At 36.1% G+C, this 14761-nt stretch overlaps 1 protein-coding gene across 1 annotated transcript in view; it reads left to right on the forward strand.

Moving 5' to 3' along the window:
- The first annotated feature begins 629 nt into the window (after positions 1–629).
- The window catches only part of LOC121320452 (interleukin-1 receptor type 1-like), a 51799-nt gene continuing 37667 nt past the window's right edge, over positions 630–14761 (forward strand). Inside the window, 1 exon segment of the mRNA XM_041258787.1 lies at positions 630–764. The gene's annotated coding sequence lies outside the window, so the exon portion shown is untranslated.

A 14761-nucleotide genomic window follows, 5' to 3' on the forward strand; every position in this document is an offset into this window, starting at 1 on the left:
AAGGGAAAATGTGGTACTTTGAAATCTGGTACACTGTTTAGGGTTTAAATTGAACCCCCAGAAAAAGTCTTTACATCGTTGTTAATGTAACAAGTATTGATATATTTTCCCAAAAGGAAAGTAGAAAATAGCAGCCACTATAAAAAACAAAGCTTTTACATTTTTTAACTAATTGTGCAACTTTGCGGTAGACTTTTAATTTTGTCTTGTTCGTCGTGATTTTTTTTTTTTGCTTTTTTGAGAAATTGGTTGCCTGTTTCCAGTACTTTGCACAAAAAATAACGTTAATTTATGGTAAATTACATCTGCGTTGACAAATAGGGAAACACCCATCAGATCGCAAACTGACTTCACCAGTACCAAAATCTGACAGTGTACCAAGTTTCAAGTTGTGACAATGTATCGCTTTATGGACATTACACGTTTCAAGTTTTTGTACGCGTACCATTCAAACACAACACCGGTAAGTAAAATAATAATAATAATAATAATAATAATAATAATAATAATAATAATATAAAAAAAAAACCCCCCCCCCCCCCCCAAAAAAAAAAAAAAAAAAAAAAAAAAAATCAATCAGTGGATTGGAGGCATGTGCACATACTGTATGTTTCCATGCGCACGATCCTCAAAAAACAGTTAGTCAGCGATTGCTTGGACGAGTTCCAGAGTTACTAAGGAAATTGCAAAACAGTGATCCCCACAGCACGGCTTTAACTTTTCGACAGCTTCCAGGAACAGAAGCAGCAATGACACCTTGGGATGTAAGTCTATTTTAGCTTTTATTTCACTTTTGACGTTGATAGGATATAAATAGGATATTTCTTATGTTTGGTCTGCTCGCTCTGTTTGTGTTGTGCCTGTGGAATATTTACCACTGGGAAAGTGTTTCCTGGGAGGGGCTTTCTGTATGTTCAGCAGTACAGAGTACAGTAAAGCAAAGCTTGTCTTGTAATATTAATACAGAATAATTCAATGTGGAGCGATGGTAACGAGTTGATTTTAACGCAATGAAACAGGTAATTCATTACAGAGTACTTACAAAAATGAGCGTACAGTAAGTGTGTTGTGACTTAGCAGTGAAACTAACCCCTCAAAACAGACAGTTTTCATTGTAGACTACCGAGGCACAAAAAAGATCAACAACGTGATGGTTGATTATTGTTCCGACCCTACTCTCTAAAAGTGTGCACTGAATTTAATCGTATTGGAGAATGTAGTAAAGAATGTGGTAAACTCACGCTGTTACAGTAACTTTAATAACCTAAACCTATAGCGTTTATTTTACATATATTAAAATAGGGATACAATCGGTACAAAATAGTTTTAATTGAAACATCTGTAAGAATCGGGGGGGGAAAATCTCAGAAAAAAAACAAAACAGCAACAGCAACAAACACCTTACATGTGGAATATGATGAGTAGTATCTGGTTTCTGATTAATAATGTCCCTGGCATGTATGACGAAGCAGAATCTGTGCAAGTCGAAGCAAGATTTTCCCAAGTTAAAGGAGGTATGCACATGACATCGGCACAAAACAAGCCAGATTTACGCCTTGAAATCATAAAAAAAGCAAAGTGACAGCTAAAGAATCACTATTTTCTGTAAAATATTTACTATTAAGATTGTCGGCGTTAGGCAGTGTTTACTACAGACAGTACTGTTGCACGAAGTCACCGATACAGCAATACATACCACTGCAATAAACAGTGGCTGTCCAGCAAAGCACAGCGCTCTGACAAACTAATTAACAGTCATTAACGCTTTATTTTTATTAAAGCATGTGTAAAAGCAGCATACATGGATTGCTTGTTTCTTAGTTCACTTTCTTGTTTTAGTTTAATGCGTCGCTTATTTTTCAGTATGTTCTTTTATTGTCAGCGTGAACATGTACCTCAATGCAGCAGTATTTGCAGCGCTGTGCATGCTATTTTTGCTTTTTGTACACTTCGAAACATCAGTTTTCTTTGAATGTTCATAAACTGATTTACGTTTTGATTTTTCTCTCCATTCCTCACCCACTAAAAATATTATATTTTCGTATATATATATATATATATATATATATTATATATATATATATATATATATATATATATATATATATAAGTATTTTCAATTTAGTTTTTTGATCAAGCTAGTAGTTACTACGCCCAGCAATTGCCACAATAGTCAGACTTTGATTGGCTAACATAATCAGGTGATAATGTGTTTGTGAAGTGACAGAGAACACGTTTCAATGTTATTTGATCACCTGACGTCTAAACGTCTGCTGTGTCCTAGTAGTATATACAGTGTAGAGCTGCTTATGTCCGAGACAAAATAAAGCAGCATTTTAATCAAAATATTGTGCATTTTCTAGAAAATAGTACCGGGAAAATATTGAATAATAGACCAGAATCGAGTGATTTACTTTTTCATGGTATCTATACCGGTTTTATTTACAGCTATGGTAGTTCTGTGCTAAAGGGGTATTTTGGTAGGGTAGTAATGTACTTATAAATTTGATGGAAATTTCAGTTTGGTCACAGTGTAACAAAAATGCAATTTTCATGGAATTGCCCAGCATCCTCCAGTGAGATATCTTCCTATGTGGGTGTGAACATTTCAAGTCTTTCAAAGCTAGAAAGGTCAGTAAGTACTGGTACAATATAGTTTTCTTACCAAAATACTAGTACACAAGAATAGGCACAGGATACAGCTTGGGATGCATCTGTTGCAACCACTCTGAACTATCTTTTTCAGTCCTCCCTTATTCTCATCAACCATGATGATTAATGGAAAACAGTTAAACTGTCACAAAGTAATACATACAAGGAACAGGACATATTTTATCTTGTACAGTATGTACACCCAGGGAATTATGAACAGAAAAAAGGATCCAAGCAAAAAAAAAAAAAAAAAAAAAATGCTAAATTACACTTTTATGTTTTTACAACTTAAATACAGTGATGTTGCTTTAAAAAGTGAGTTCCAGTGTTTCTTAAGAAAATGCACAAAGGCCTTTTCTTAAATTAATAATAGATTTATTATAATACATGCAGGGAGTCATGTCCCAAGTACAGAACAGACAGATTATCAAATTCTTATGACTTTACAAGGTGTTAAATACCCCCTTAACACAGGGCGTTTCCTCTCCCGTTTCTGGTGCGTAACCAGTGGTAAAGCGACCTGTTAATGAGTGTTGGTATTTTCACGTGGCCCCACCCAACAAAAGCCTGAATTTCAACGGATCCTTTGAAATTCAAAGTAACCACATCTTATCCTGTTTCCCCAGACAGACATGGTGTTGGAGGTGTATGAGATTACAGGGGGAGAAATAGTTAAGGATTTATTCCTTCTTACTATAACAAGAGATTTGTAAAATGGTTAAGAATGTCCACCCATGTTGTTGCATGATCTGAGTGAGATACTTAAACATGAAGGAACAGAAAAGTTCAGGTTTCTTAATGCACACACATACACAGAAATTTGTGTACCCCAATTGAGACGTGTTCAAAAGATGTGAGGATATGTGTTTGAGGTAGCCTTGTAAATGGCTCATCAGCAAGATGTTACCATTTATGTTAACCAACTGTTCATTTGTTTATTATCTTGGGTGTGTCAGTTTTTTTTTCCGTCAGCTGCCAGCTGTTGTTCGTTTGGGAAGGTGCTATTGGTTAATTTAACCAACCTCTCAAGAATATGCAACTTCAGATGACATTACCACTTGCTCCCACTTCCTCTGCACTCAAGTGTACAAATGTGTGCTGTAAACAGATCATTTAAACCAAGCAGAATAATATCTGCTGTTATCTCTTTTTCATGTTACAACATTCTCGACTTTTTTTAAATTAAAGATGGAGGGGGGTGATCCGCTACAACCAAGTTGCTCACGTGATCTCTTGCCTTCAGATGGCCTCTTCACTGGTTTTGAGCAGTCGCACCAAGTAATGTGTTAGTATAATATACTACAGTAAAACATGTTCCTCTCTTTCTAAGTCTATATTATGTGAAGTTATCTACTGTGCCTTTGCTGTTTCTTCATGTAAGTATGACATAAGCAAAAACAAAACAAAACAAAACATATTATAACACAATATTTCTTCACACAATGTAAAGAGAAAACCATACAGTTAATACAATTAATATCACTGCACAGATGTGTTAGTTATCCCGAGCGTCTTATCTCTTATTTGAGGCAGCTCCCAGTAAGTTTACATTTTCCCATCTGCCAATGGTCATTTCTAAATGTTGGCGTTGTCTTTTCCACCAAAAGCACTGGATACTATTCCACAGGACCAATGCTATTACCACCAACAGTATTAGTAATACAATATAATCCCAAAAGGTCTTCCCCAACGCCTGCCCTGACCACCCATAACGTTTCAGTACAGTGGCTCTTAATTGTGCCAAATTAACTATGTCTTTAGCTTTGAGCAGTTTCTCTTCCACTCTGTGTAGGTCAATTTTAACCAATTTATGCACTTGTAAGAAAATGACCGAATATGAGTCTAGGTAAGACTCATCCCACCAAGTGGTAATTTGGAACTCCTCGGCCTCAGGTTCGGGTATATATATATCTCGAATCCGAACTACATGTGTTGGAGCAAAACAAAATCCTGGAGAAGTCTGGCAAGTTAAACCTTACACTTACACCATTGGTATTTCCCAACCTGTACTACTTTCTTCCACCCCTCTAGTTGAGGTACCTCTAATTCATTGCTTATATTTATATTGATTCCAGTGATTGCAGGACACCGGCACACAATATGACTATTTGTTTCATAACAGCATGCTTTATGCACCACACCGTTCCAGTTCCCAAGTTGAACTTTCCACGTCTTTTTTTCCCAGACTATCACTGTCTCGGTGTGTAGTACTCCTATTGGTCTGATTTTCAAGCTGTCTCTGTTCTGATTATTAGGGTCGGAGTATGGTATTGAGAGATAAAATCCAATGTGACCAGGTGGTTCCCTGCCATTTTCCTTTGGCCACACTAAACTAGCTCCCAGGAGGTCGGTCTGATCGGGGTGGAACATTGCCAACCTCAGCCTGAGTTCCTCCTGTGCATGTTATGGTACCACTCTTAGCCTGATAGCCATTATTTCTTCCTTCATTGTATTTAAAATATCACCTGCAAATATTCTGCAATCTATTGCTTTCGTCAGATTGTGCAGGGCTCCCTCAGTCCCATCCATTAGCTCATATATAGCTGTATCCTGGAGTCTAATTCCTTCATTTGCATTCATCTGTCTGTTCCCCAATCTTTCTAACCCCTCTCCCACAATATTTGCTAACTAGGCCTGCCCTTTTGACATTTGATAAATATCCCAGCTGTTTGCAGCGGAATTTCCTGCCCCAAACCAACCTGATTTTTCATCAAAAAGTCCCCTCTTTCTATGCTTCCCATTACCTTCCGCTACTTCTCTTTACCCTCATACATTTGCTCAGCTATTAGTTCTTTGAAATCTTTTATTGAACTATCTATTTAACCAGCTTTTGTTGCGTTTATTATCTTGGGTGTGTCCGGTTTTTTTTTTTTTTTTCCCTGTCAGCTGTCAGCTGTTTTTTGATGGGGAAATTTTTGTTGGTTAATTTAACCATTTTCTCAAGAATGTGCAACTTCAGATGACATTACCACTTGCTCCCACTTACTCTGCTAATCATTATTACTGAACAGCGGATAGGAGATTTGTGAAATTAGTCACTCAAGTGTACGGAACGTGCGCTGTAAACAGATCATTTAAACCAAGCAGAATAATATCTGCTGTTATGTCTCTTTTCCATGTTACAACATACAGGATAACACTATTAATGTAGCTTCTGCTCTGTACAAATATATGCATGTAATTAAATTATTGTGCAGATACTGTGTTTGGTCATCATATCGGGTCGGGTTGGGTCAATGTTTTATCAGTGAGTGGATTATGCCGTTTTTAATCTTAGGTTAGTATTTTTTTTTTTTCTGTGTGCAAGTGCATCTTAAAACTCACTTCCTTCTTATTTTTTTGCCTGTCTAAAAAATCTCACGTGAGTGGCAAGGACTTCTTGTAGCATGCGCGTCGGTTAACCAAAAATTTGCACGAAGGGGAGATTCTCTACATTAAAAATATTGAGGCTGATTGAGTAAAAAAGAAAAACTATCAACAGGAGAATGTGTGAAAAATTATGACATTGTTGTATTCAGCAATAATACAAGCCCATGTGGCTTTGTACAATGCAAATCTAGCAAAATATTACTGAAATATACAGAAAGACAGGAATTCATTTCTGCGGTGTCATACTGAAAAGGGATGTATTCATCCTAGCTGGGCCAAGTCAGTCGTCATACATGACTTACCTTGTCCAAAATGATGCAAATTTGGAAGAGTATCTTATGTGTGTTTATTTATGGTGACAAAGTTTTGAAGAAGCCTGCTGTTGTCTTTTTTTTAAATCACACAGTGTTGGATTATTAGGAAAGGAAGTAAATGAGATATGATTAATTGAGAGTGATGTTTTCTTAATCTATTTACGTTTTAAATGGAAATTGGGAATAACTATACAGAAGGTACGTTTCAGTAGCATAGGTTTGGAATTATGATATTTGTGGAGATGGTCGGGTCAGGAATGCAAATATTACAAAGATCTCGGTCTTGGGTCAGGTTCGGCTCTGGTTTTAAATTTAGGCCCGATTAGACCTCTAAAATGTATTATACACTGTTATGCATACATGCCAACAGTCCCTGTATATCCTGCATCCTGGTGCATAGGAAGAAAGTCCTGATATTTACAGATTGAACAAAAATATATATATATACAGTGCCTTGCAAAAGTATTCAGACCCCTGACCAATTCTCTCATATTACTGAATTACAAATGGTAAATTGAAATTTCATTCTGTTAATTTTTTTTTTTTTTTAAAACACTGAAACTCGGAATCAATTATTGTAAGGTGACATTGGTTTTATGTTGGGAAATATTTTTAAGAAAAATAAAAAACTGAAATATCTTGCTTGCATAAGTATTCAATCCCTGTGCTATTGAAGTTCCCAGTTTGCACCGATGAAAGAAATTGCCCTAAAGAGGACACAATTACCTTACCGTTGGCCTCCACCTGTGAACCATTCAATTAGAGTCCCCCCTGAATGGAGACGGACCACCTTTTCAAGTGAATCCGAGTCCCTCCATATTTTTGACATTTCACACCTGCCAAAACTAACTGAACTTGGATGTTAACAGAACTCTAGTGCAAATTATTAAATCTAACTAGGCATGAAAGGGCCCTAAGAATGCTTAAAACCTTGTATTTAAGAACACATTTCACTGAATAACACCTTTTTTAAAATAAAATTATATGAAGATAACGACAGTTCCATTGTTGGCTATTAAAAATAGGCAAAATGGATCAAGGTCTGTTTGAGAATAACACAGCTAATTTGGAAATACATACTAAAATAGTCTTAACAAACATTTAGTATACAATTTACCAATATCAGTACAATTCAGAAGGACATCTAACTTCACATGCTGAGACACTAGTGGGACCCTGACCTTTTCATGTAAGCATTATAAAAACAAAATCACAGTATCCACCACTTACACCCTGCAAGGTTATTTCGGGCAGCTGTTTATACCAAACAAATAGTATCTGCCATTCCCAATCCCATTGATATCAATAAAAAGGCATAGTTTATACCATGTTAAGCATGCCGTATATTTCGGGCAAACTCAGCTGTTTGGATCTCATTATGTGCCGTTCAGATTTAAAAAACAAAACACACTGCTTATTACTGTAGTAATTTCACCTTGTTTACTTGCCACTCAAATAGATTTCAATACAAAAGGCAGCACTTTACTGTAGTAAAAGCTTGACAGATCAATCAGTCTGCTGCTTACACTTCATTACTGAGCGATTACCCCTGTACTGTACCTTGGCTATTTAATCCCTGTACGCAGTGTCAGGTTTACAGTTTGAAAAAAGAGCACTGACTGCAACAGCAAGCATGTCTGGAAAGAGAAAAGCAATGAGCATCAGCACGAAAATTCAATGTAAATAAAACATCTGTGTTAGATACTGTGCGCTTGCTAAACCAGGCTTGGAACTCTGTCAATCAACAAACAACGCAACGTTGCTTCAAAAAAAGCTGAGGTTTCTATAGCTGAAGAGGTAGAGTGCTGATGAAAATACAACCTAAACTGAAACTCTGACAACACCAGAGGGATGTCAGAGGAAGAATTCTCAACTGTGTCACCTTAGCGCCAAGGACGCTCTGCCTGAAACAGACACCGATGACGTAAGCGTGTGTGTTGCGCTTATAACACTGCTAATAAGGAGCAGCATCCGGATATAGAGCTGAATTGGGATTTTTTGGAAAACGCTGACAAGGTTTGCCGTCCATACTTGTATGTTTAAAATTTAGACACTTCACAAGGCCAGTGAATACACAACTTCAAAATGGAAGCCACATTTTGTGGAGATGATTAAAACTGTACAACATCCAATGATGTCATTATCACTACTTGCTGCACTTATTCACTTTGTGACTAATTGGAATTTGACAGTGCTATCAAAAAACTAAAGAATGTGCAAACTTTACATAAGTTGGCTTAGCGCTTGTTAAGTGTAATATATGTATGTTCAGACATATGTAGGGCCACCTCCACTATATTCCTATCACTGTGTTAAGCATCCCCAGATACTGTAGATGAACAGCTATGCATTCGCAGGGTGGGACACTCAATTGTAAGATATACAGAAACCTGGAGGTTGCTTAAAACCCAGGATCTTACAGGATCTTCTGCACTAACCCTCTTGTCACCACATCGCCTGACCCCTTTTCAAAAGTTCTTCCAAGAATTTACTTAAAAGGCTGGTCATTAAAATGACTAATGTGGTATCCAATATATATTTTTTGGCATATTTTCTTGGACAAAAGCACCCTGGAGATCAACAACTCAAACATTCACTTATCTGTCATAGCCACTAAAAGTCGAACATGTACATTAGAGAAATACAGTACTTTTCCAGTGTTCGGCACTCAGCAGGATATGGTAGGGAAAACTTGGCCGGTGAGTAATAGTTTTCCCATAAAGGGCTCAAGTGAGTACTGATTTCACCTCAAAAGAATTATGAAAAGCCAAAACAGCAATTGCACTATTTGTACACATGAATAACCAAGAACCCTGAAAATTGTTTTTGTAACTCACTGGTTGAAAGTAAGGTTGAAAACTACCGTTTGCTGCAGTGTACCTCAGCCACGGTGAGCGTTAGTGTATGAGATAATGTTGGTATTAGAAGAATACTATGGTTTGTGTATGTGCAATGAGTATCAATATAAAACATTCCTGTTTTACTGTTAATCTAAAAGTAAAAAGAAAACTCAGCAATATTTGTATTTTGGTGGATTGGTCATATGCAAAAAACATTACCATATAATAGATGTATCCTCCCCCCAAAAATAATGAGCCGTTCTTACCTTTGTACAAGTTAGTGATCAGCAGATGTGTCAGCCTCACAAAGAGCACAGCGTGTGGTTTTCACTAACTCTACTGTGCATTATATATACAGTGCCTTGCAAAAGTATTCAAAGTGTTCGACTTTTAGTGGCTATGACAGATAAGTGAATGTTTGAGTTGTTGATCTCCAGGGTGCTTTTGTCCAAGAAAATATGCCAAAAAATATATATTGGATACCACATTAGTCATTTTAATGACCAGCCTTTTAAGTAAATTCTTGGAAGAACTTTTGAAAAGGGGTCAGGCGATGTGGTGACAAGAGGGTTAGTGCAGAAGATCCTGTAAGATCCTGGGTTTTAAGCAACCTCCAGGTTTCTGTATATCTTACAATTGAGTGTCCCACCCTGCGAATGCATAGCTGTTCATCTACAGTATCTGGGGATGCTTAACACAGTGATAGGAATATAGTGGAGGTGGCCCTACATATGTCTGAACATACATATATTACACTTAACAAGCGCTAAGCCAACTTATGTAAAGTTTGCACATTCTTTAGTTTTTTGATAGCACTGTCAAATTCCAATTAGTCACAAAGTGAATAAGTGCAGCAAGTAGTGATAATGACATCATTGGATGCTGTACAGTTTTAATCATCTCCACAAAATGTGGCTTCCATTTTGAAGTTGTGTATTCACTGGCCTTGTGAAGTGTCTAAATTTTAAACATACAAGTATGGACGGCAAACCTTGTCAGCGTTTTCCAAAAAATCCCAATTCAGCTCTATATCCAGATGCTGCTCCTTATTAGCAGTGTTATAAGCGCAACACACACGCTTACGTCATCGGTGTCTGTTTCAGGCAGAGCGTCCTTGGCGCTAAGGTGACACAGTTGAGAATTCTTCCTCTGACATCCCTCTGGTGTTGTCAGAGTTTCAGTTTAGGTTGTATTTTCGTCAGCACTCTACCTCTTCAGCTATAGAAACCTCAGCTTTTTTTGAAGCAACGTTGCATTGTTTGTTGATTGACAGAGTTCCAAGCCTGGTTTAGCAAGCGCACAGTATCTAACACAGATGTTTTATTTACATTGAATTTTTGTGCTGATGCTCATCGCTTTTCTCTTTCCAGACATGCTTGCTGTTGCAGTCAGTGCTGTTTTTTCAAACTGTAAACCTGACACTGCGTACAGGGATTAAATAGCCAAGGTACAGTACAGGGGTAATCGCTCAGTAACGAGGTGCAAACAGTTGATTGACCGATCAGTCAAGCTTTTACTACAGTAAAGTGCTGCCTTTTGTATTGAAATCTATTTGAGTGGCAAGTAAACAAGGTGAAATTACTACAGTAATAAGCAGTGTGTTTTGTTTTTTAAATCTGAACGGCACATAATGAGATCCAAACAGCTGAGTTTGCCCGAAATATACGGCATGCTTAACATGGTATAAACGATGCCTTTTTATTGAAATCAATGGGAATGGGAATGGCAGATACTATTTGTTTGATATAAACAGCTACCTGAAATAACCTTGCAGGGTGTAAGTGGTGGATACTGTGATTTTGTTTTTATAATGCTTACATGAAAAGGTCAGGGTCCCACTAGTGTCTAAGCATGTGAAGTTAGATGTCCTTCTGAATTGTACTGATATTGGTAAATTGTATACTGAATGTTTGTTAAGACTATTTTAATATGTATTTCCAAATTATCTGTGTTATTCTCAAACAGACCTTGATCCATTTTGCCTATTTTTAATAGCCAACAATGGAACTGTCGTTATCTTCATATAATTTTATTTTAAAAAAGGTGTTATTTAGTGAAATGTGTTCTTAAATACAAGGTTTTAAGCATTCTTAGGGGCCTTTCATGCCTAATTAGATTTAATAATTTGCACTATCGTTCTGTTAACATCCCAGTTCAGTTAGTTTTGGCAGGTGTGAAATGTCAAAAATATGGAGGGACTCGGATTCACTTGAAAAGGTGGTCCGTCTCCATTCATGGGGGACTCTAATTTGTTTACAGTTCAATGTGATTGGTTTCACACTTTTTCAGGCAGTGTGAAACCAATCACATTACTAACTGAATATTTTAGCCGTCGGACATGTGCTAAGTTATTAAAAGAAAGTAGACATAAATACACAGTTTCCCATATGAGGAGCCGTTTCAGACAAAAGTGTGTCAAGGCAGAGAGAGAGAGAAACCAAACAATTTATATAAGTAACACGTAAAAAAAAAAATATATATATATATATATATATATATATATATATATATATATATATATATATTATATATATATATATATATAATAAAATCGCAACACAACGAAACGTGCCATATTAAAAAATATCATAATTTCTTAAAATAAAAAGCCAACCCCACAAAATAAGATTTTTATTTTTATTTTACCCTTTTTATTTTACCCTTTTATCTTACTGTGGTTAGTTCTCCAAGATGTTTGGGCCAAACCCTAACCTGCCGATAAACTGTGTGCAAGTGTACCTAGAAGAATTGATGCTGTTTTGAAGGCAAAGGGTGGTCACACCAAATATTGATTTGATGTAGATTTTTCTTCTGTTCACTCACTTTGCATTTTGTTAGTTGATAAATATAAACTATTAACATGTCTATTTTTGAAAGCATTCTTACTTTACAGCATTTTTTCACACCTGCCTAAAACTTTTGCACAGTACTGTATATATATATATATATATATATATATATATATATATATATATATATATATATATATATATATATATATATATATATATTTTTTTTTTTTTTTTTATTATTTTACCAAGTTAAATATGCCCTCTTGTGTAAGCCAAGCCAAGAATAACTAGGTTCGCTACAGTTGATAAATCATAGTGCTTTAAAAATGACTCATTTACATAATTGCTGGGCGGACTTAGTGCACAGCTGACGTGGCTCACCTGCGGCTGCACTGGTGCCACACCTACCCGATGACAACACCCCACATGTCAGACATTTTCATTTTTTAAGAGGACTGCTTCTTTGCATGAAACTTAGATCCTCCCATTTTAAACTGCCAATCACTTCAGAGTAAAGTTTTTTTTCTTTTTTTTAAATGTATAACTGATTTAATAAAAATAAATGTTCGATGTTTATTATGAAAGCTTAGGACTGACAGGCACTTAAAAAAAAAAAAAAAAAAACAAGATGGCGGCCTGCCAAACAAGAAGCTAATTCCGGTGTGTTAAAAAGCCTTTTTAAACATTTAAAAACATTTTTTGGAGTGTTTTCATTTTAGATATGTTTAAGTTAAATGGAAACTGTTTGCAAACGCCAGTTCACTGTTTATTTTATTAAAATGTAAAATTATGATTGACCTCTATTTATAACCTAAATTTCTTGCTGCCATAGCAGATGGCAAATAAATCAGAGAGAAAACATAGCTAGTACAGCAAGCCCTTCCATGTTTATTATATACACAATATATACATTTTCTGTATTGAACAGCTGTCTGGGCATCAACAGCCAGTCAGCATTTTGGTGTTGTATGAATGATCAGGTTCACTTGCAAAAATTGCAGTGTGAAAGCAAATGAACTCTGGTGAGATTACAGTGGTAAAGGACCAAGTAAGCCGAACTTGAACTCACTTAGAGGCAACATTTCTGGCAATTTTTATTGTTTGTTTTAAATCCTAAAGCGGATCTTTATCACTATGTTAATATTTAGAGGCTATCTGTCTGTCCATCTGGCTGGCTGTGTGTCACACTGACATTTTCATGTATCTTGTCATTTTGTTTTAATGGTTTGTTTTTAGATTTCAGCAGTTATGATGTTTACAATTGTTCAGGGTTCTGTTCTTCCAATGCTGGGTTTATTCATTTACACTGAAGTTTGTTGTTATATTTAAGCATATTGAGACATTGGACTGACTTTTTTCATGTATTTTCATAAAATAACATAAATAGTAAATAATAAGTGTCTTCTGAACCTTGCGTTCTAAATTACATTTGTTGAAAACTTACCAGCAAAGCAAAATAACGTAAGTTCACTTATGACTTTGCTTGCACATCAATTAGTTGCCTGCATGGGCTGTAAACAATTGGCCAAATTCTGATTTGTCATCAAGGAACAAGACAACTTTGAGCTTTCAGCTAAACACAGAGGCCCGAATTTATAAAGGGGAAAAACTGACCGCAAAAAGCCATGTAATGTGCATGTTCGGTAGGACCGCACTCAGTGTCAAAATAACGACCTATTTTATAAGACTAATTAGGTGAAGTAGGCCATTCCACAATCAAACAATTTAAATACCCCTCACCGCAATTAGCGGTGGAGAATTACACACCTCTCACAATAAATAACGGGTTTGGGTCAACCCTGTGTGTGTAGGCTACACATTCCAAAAGAAAATGAATGCCATACAAAGACCTCAGCCTGGTACTAGCCATGGTGATGATGCTCGGAAGCGAAAAATGAAATTGACCCATGTGGAAGTGGAGATTTTGGTACATGCAGTACTTGTAACACATGAAGATGTGTTACAAACTCAAAATATATTACCAGGACACATGAATAAAATATGGAATGTGAGGTGGCTTCTTATTAAACAAATGTACCACTTCAGAATTTGTAGTTTAGGTTGCTTCTACATTATGACACATCATCAAGTTACTGTGCTTCAAAAATATTAGTTCAACTTCTTATTTCGTATAGAATAATTCCAAGCGTATAGACTTTTCAAACTTCAGAAACAATATGCTGTAAAGCAAAATGTTCAACAACAATAACTCCGTGCAGCTTCATACAGTCTATCTAAAACTTTTATCTTCTTAAATTCTTATGCAGTTACAACTCTCCTATTGCTTATGTATGTCTGTATTTCTGACTTTATGTATGATTTTAAAGCATAGCTGTATGGTCTATAATATACTTACATTATTCTGATGTGCCTACAACCAGCTGTACTGTATTTGCTCTAGCTACAAACTAACTATGTAATCTGTCCCTTTGTACATTTTTTTTTTTACCGTTTTCCTTCAAACTTGAATTTAACAATACTGCCTGAACCAGTATTCTTAAATACCAGAATGCCAAATTACAAAACATTAATTCTGTAGGTATTACTAAAATAACAGTGGAAGAGCCCTCATTGTATTACATGTATATGAGACTTTTTCTTTAGTGCTCCTCGGAATATCGTTCCACCTTTTCTTAATCTCCCCCACCGTTCTTATAATTATGCCTACACTCAAGTAAAGACTCTCGTTAGAACCTTGCTTTGCCATTGTGGGGTGACCTTTTTAGGTGCTTCTAAGACCCTGTTTCTTACATGGATTCTATATTCTCTATTTGTAGATGTTCTTTTTTGTCAT

Source organism: Polyodon spathula, chromosome 9 (genome assembly GCF_017654505.1).
Source record: "Polyodon spathula isolate WHYD16114869_AA chromosome 9, ASM1765450v1, whole genome shotgun sequence".
Classification (NCBI taxonomy): Eukaryota; Metazoa; Chordata; class Actinopteri; order Acipenseriformes; family Polyodontidae; genus Polyodon; species Polyodon spathula.